This window comes from Schistocerca cancellata, chromosome 5, assembly GCF_023864275.1.
Source record: "Schistocerca cancellata isolate TAMUIC-IGC-003103 chromosome 5, iqSchCanc2.1, whole genome shotgun sequence".
NCBI lineage: Eukaryota > Metazoa > Arthropoda > Insecta > Orthoptera > Acrididae > Schistocerca > Schistocerca cancellata.
In genome coordinates, this window is record NC_064630.1 from 57,722,030 (window position 1) to 57,728,029 (window position 6,000).

The following is a 6,000-nucleotide window of genomic DNA, read 5'->3' on the forward strand; positions in this document are numbered from 1 at the left end:
TACGCAATTCAGGACATAAGAGGTCATGAACATTAGCGTGCGTGACAAACGCCCGCATGATACAATGACTCTGTTGACAACATATTTCACAGACAGTAGGCACATGTACCACTTAATGTACCTGCAAAATTATATCATTGTACGACACATTGTTCAGAAGATACGACGTCATAAACATGAAACTACGTGAAAAAGAAGCTGAGGGGAAAAATTCCTTAGAGATACAGGTGAAGTATGTGTACAAATACGTATGAAACATATTAAATATGTGTGAAATACAGGGTGACAATTATTGAATTATATGAAATAAAATCGTCATAACTTCTGAAAGGTTTGCGTTAGGACGCTCAAACAGCACGGTTGGTCGCGGGGCATGATGGCAATTAGTATACGCTCTGTGGTTTGGTTTAGCGACGAAGCCCACTTTCATCTGGTTGGGTTCGTCAATAAGCAAAATTGGCGCAGTTGGGGAACTGAGAATCCGCATTTGTTGTTGTTGTGGTCTTCAGTCCTGAGACTGGTTCGATGCAGCTCTCCATGCTACTCTATCCTGTGCAAGCTTCTTCATCTCCCAGTACCTACTGCAACCTACATCCTTCTGAATCTGCTTAGTGTATTCATCTCTTGGTCTCCCCCTACGATTTTTACCCTCCACGCTGCCCTCCAATACTAAATTGGTGATCCCTTGATGCCTCAGAACATGTCCTACCAACCGATCCCTTCTTCTGGTCAAGTTGTGCCACAAACTTCTCCTCTCCCCAATCCTATTCAATACTTCCTCATTAGTTTCGTGATCTACCCATCTAATCTTCAGCATTCTTCTGTAGCACCACATTTCGAAAGCTTCTATTCTCTTCTTGTCCAAACTATTTACTGTCCATGTTTCACTTCCATACATGGCTACACTCCATACAAATACTTTCAGAAATGACTTCCTCACACTTAAATCTATACTCGACGTTAACAAATTTCTCTTCTTCAGAAACGCTTTCCTTGCCTTTGGCAGTCTACATTTTATATCCTCTCTACTTCGACCATCATCAGTTATTTTGCTCCCCAAATAGCAAAACTCCTTTACTACTTTAAGTGTCTCATTTACTAATCTAATTCCCTCAGCATCGCCCGACTTAATTCTACTACATTCCATTATCCTCGTTTTGCTTTTGTTGATGTTCATCTTATACCCTCCTTTCAAGACACTGTCCATTCCATTCAACTGTTCTTCCAAGTCCTTTGCTGTCTCTGACAGAATTACAATGTCATCGGCGAACCTCAAAGTTTTTATTTCTTCTCCATGGATTTTAATACCTACTCCAAATTTTTCTTTTGTTTCCTTTACTGCTTGCTCAATATACAGATTGAATAACATCGAGGAGAGGCTACAACTCTGTCTTACTCCCTTCCCAACGACTGCTTCCCTTTCATGTCCCTCGACTCTTATAACTGCCACCTGGTTTCTGTACAAATTGTAAATAGCTTTTCGCTCCCTGTATTTTACCCCTGCCACCTTTACAATTTGAAAGAGAGTATTCCAGTCAACATTGTCAAAAGCTTTCTCTAAGTCTACAAATGCTAGAAACGTAGGTTTGCCTTTCCTTAATCTTTCTTCTAAGATAAGTCGTAAGGTCAGTATTGCCTCACGTGTTCCAGTATTTCTACGGAATCCAAACTGATCTTCCCCGAGGTCGGCTTCTACTAGTTTTTCCATTCGTCTGTAAATAATTCGTGTTAGTACTTTGCAGCTGTGGCTTATTAAACTGATTGTTCGGTAATTTTCACATCTGTCAACACCTGCTTTCTTTGGGATTGGAATTATTATATTCTTCTTGAAGTCTGAGGGTATTTCGCCTGTTTCATACATCTTGCTCACCAGATGGTAGAGTTTTGTCAGGACTGGCTCTCCCAAGGCCGTCAGTAGTTCCAATCGAATGTTGTCTACTCCCGGGGCCTTGTTTCGACTCAGGTCTTTCAGTGCTCTGTCAAACTCTTCACACAGTATCGTATCTCCCATTTCATCTTCATCTACATCCTCTTCCATTTCCATAATATTGTCCTCAAGTACATCACCCTTGTATAGACCCTCTATATACTCCTTCCACCTTTCTGCTTTCCCTTCTTTGCTTAGAACTGGGTTTCCATCTGAGCGCTTGATGTTCATACAAGTGGTTCTCTTATCTCCAAAGGTCTCTCTAATTTTCCTGTAGGCAGTATCTATCTTACCCCTAGTGAGATAAGCCTCTACATCCTTACATTTGTCCTCTAGCCATCCCTGCTTAGCAATTTTGCACTTCCTGTCGATCTCATTTTTGAGACGTTTGTATTCCTTTTTGCCTGCTTCATTTACTGCATTTCTATATTTTCTCCTTTCATCAATTAAATTCAATATTTCTTCTGTTACCCAAGGATTTCTACTAGCCCTCGTCTTTTTACCTACTTGATCCTCTGCTGCCTTCACTACTTCATCCCTCAAAGCTACCCATTCTTCTTCTACTGTATTTCTTTCCCCCATTCCTGTCAATTGTTCCCTTATGCTCTCCCTGAAACTCTGTACAACCTCTGGTTCTTTCAGTTCATCCAGGTCCCATCGCATTACGCGATCGATAAGTCTCTTCATCCTAACGGGTGACTGTGTGGTGTGCAGTGTCCAGTCACGGAATAATCGGTGTGATATTCCTCGATGGCACGGCGGCTACCAAACAGCACGTGAAGGTTTTACAAGGTGATTTCATCTCCATTATCCATAGTGACTCTGATTTCGATAATATGGGGTTCGTGCATTGGACGGAGCTCGATCCCATTGAATCAAGAGTGCATCTGATATCCCTGAGGAGCACTTTGAGGACCGCAACCTGGCTCTTGGGTACCCAGAGTCCATTAGCATAGGCCTCGATTGGCCGCCATATTCTCCGATAACTACCTCTTTTCTGTGGGGCTGTATTAAAGACAAGGTGTACAAAAATAACCCCAAAACCATTGCTGAGCTGAAAACAGCCATTCAGGAGGTCATCGACAGTATCGATATTCCGACACTTCAGCGGGTCATGCAGAATTTCGCTATTCGTCTGCGCCACATCATCGCCGATGATGGGAGGCATATCGAACATATCGTAAGCTAAATCCTGATATCTTTAGTGACGTTTACATATTGAATGAAGCGTTTGCACGCCAAAGTTTGTAACTAATTTACGTTTTTTCATATAGTTCAAATAATTGTCACCGTATATATTTTTAACGTGCATATGCGGGCAAAGCCACAGGTATAAGGCTTGTGCTAAGTCCTTGGAACGACTTCAGCCAAATTTGGTACCCATATTAGTTATAGTCCGGAAGGAATAATGTTGGAATAAGAACTACTAGCGGTGTGAGCGTGATGATGTGGAGAGAGAAGGCCAGAAAGACAGCGGGGGAGGAGGAGTATATGGATACAAAAATAGAGAGTAGGAGGAGATGGGTAGAGAGGGGCTTGGAGGGAATGGACAGTAAGAGGGAAGAGGAGGAGACAGACAGAGAAAAAAAGAAGGGAGATGAAAAGGGGGGAGGAGGGAATGGACAGTAAGAGGGAAGAGGAGGAGACAGACAGAAAAAAAGAAGAGAGATGAAAAGGGGAAGAAGGGGATGGACAGAGAGAAGGGAGAGGAGGAGATGGACTAATGAAGATTAGAACAAAAACATAGCCGAGCAACGGTTGGTACTCAGCCAGTTTGTTATAAGGTTGTGCACATTCTCGAGACGCGTGTATCGAGAGCAGTGATTTGTTTACCCAGGTACAGTCTTCTGACCGCTATGAGTAACTCTCCACGCATTCCAGACATGCAGTTCCATAAGAAGAAGGAACATGAAGAGTAGGGTTTGACGTTCCATCGACAACTGTAGCATTAGAGTGAAGCATGAGCCTATATTGTCCAAATATGAGAAAAGAAATCAGCTGTGTGCTTTTCAGAGCATCCATCCTGGTACCTCTATTAACCGAGTTAGGGACAGCATGAAAAATTTAAATCTTCATGGTCAGATTTATAAACTTCACTTCTCCCGAATTCTGGTCTGTTTCCTTACCTAAGTAACAATCACTCTGTAGCTGCAGACGTTTTCTGCGGGGTTAAGATCGTGTGATTTAGCGGACCAGTCGAGGTGCATTAAGAAGCTTCGATACTCAATACCGGCCAAAGTCAATGAATTAAAATTTGTACCAATGTCAGGATTCGAACCCGGATCTCCTCTTCACTAGGCAGATGCGCTAAGCAGTGTCCCTACCAGGCACTGCAGCTACGACCGCTGCACCCTAGTACGTCTCTAATACCTTTACGAGTTAAGAAAGGGAACATCAAGACGGGTTGAGGCGTGAACTGGAATTTGTATTAGGGAGGGAGACATGATAGTGTAATCTGTGCGGCTGTGTTAGCCGCAGTGCCATGACGATGCAGTGGATAGCGCATCGGCGTAGTGAGCAGGACAGTGGGGTTCGAATCCTGACCTTGGTAAAAATCTTGATTCATTCCTTCGGCCTATATTCATTAGCATACATAAAGTTAAGACTTAATATGTCCCTGAAAAGTCTAATTTGATATGATTAGGATGTATGAACGTTCATCAAACAAGGAACGTACATGTGGGTCCTGCGAACGTAGCTCTTTGTCATCTTGAAAGGCAAGAACGTTCACAGCATACTTTTCATGGAGATGTACAACACGTTAGCACTGAGAAACCAAGTCTTGGTATCAAGACACATCGCTGCCCCCACCGCCACACCAAAAAACGATCACAAACCAACTCTAGCCTGAATCACAACCCCATACATTGGAGGCTAAATGCCTCAACGGGCTGAAGTCGCTCTCGGCGCCACGTATCTTGTGAAAAGAGGCAAAATCAAGAGTAGTCGGATCCCAGTCAGCTACCATCCAGTTTCTATTGCTGTTTAGTCCACTGAGGCTATGAAGCTTTATGTTCTGTTGCAATCAGTGTCCTCTTGCTTCATACCCGACTCCAATTGTCACTTAAATGCAATTCTATTTCCTGCCTCCGCTCGGGTACTGGTTGATATGGACCGGCATTCGCCAAGGGCAACATTTTTTGTCGGGTTAAAACGGCTGTCTCCGACAAAGCGTGACACTCTTCTCCTGTCTTGTCAAATATGATATTTCTACGGCCACCTTCTTTGTCATGGTACATGGAAATGAGACACTTAAAGTAGTAAAGGAGTTTTGCTATTTGGGGGAGCAAAATAACTGATGATGGTCGAAGTAGAGAGGATATAAAATGTAGAATGGCAATGGCAAGGAAAGCGTTTCTGAAGAAGAAAAATTTGTTAACATCGACTATAGATTTAAATGTTAGGAAGTCGTTTCTGAAAGTATATGTTTGGAGTGTAGCCATGTATGGAAGTGAAACGTCGACGATAAATGGTTTGGACAAGAAGAGAATAGAAGCTTTTGAAAAGTAGTGCTACAGAAGAATGCTGAAGATTAGATCACATAACCAATGAGGAGGGATTGAATAGAAGTGGGGAGAAGAGGAGTTTGTGGCACAACTTAACTAGAAGAAGGGATCGGTTGGTAGGACATGTTCTGAGACATCGAGGGATCACCAATTCAGTATTGGAGGGCAGCGTGGAGGGTAAAAATCGTAGAGGGAGACCAAGAGATGAATACACTAAGCAGATTCAGAAGGATGTAGGCTGCAGTACGTACTGGGAGATGAATAAGCTTGCACAGGATAGAGTAGCATGTTGAGCTGCATCAAACCAGTCTCAGGACTGAAGACCACAACAACAACATGGCTGCGAGTGGTACCCCATTCCTTGTAACCTTGTTGGGCGGTTCGCGTTCACATATCAACAAATCGGACGACTTCGTTCACGGAGTGGTCATGGACACGTTCAAATGCGATAGTTATTTTCTCCCATTCTGTCAGGTCTACAAATCGACCTGTCTCAGTGCAGTCATTCCATATAACCAACGGACACACATACGGCGTTTCCCCGCAACGTCAGGGTTGCTGTTGCCA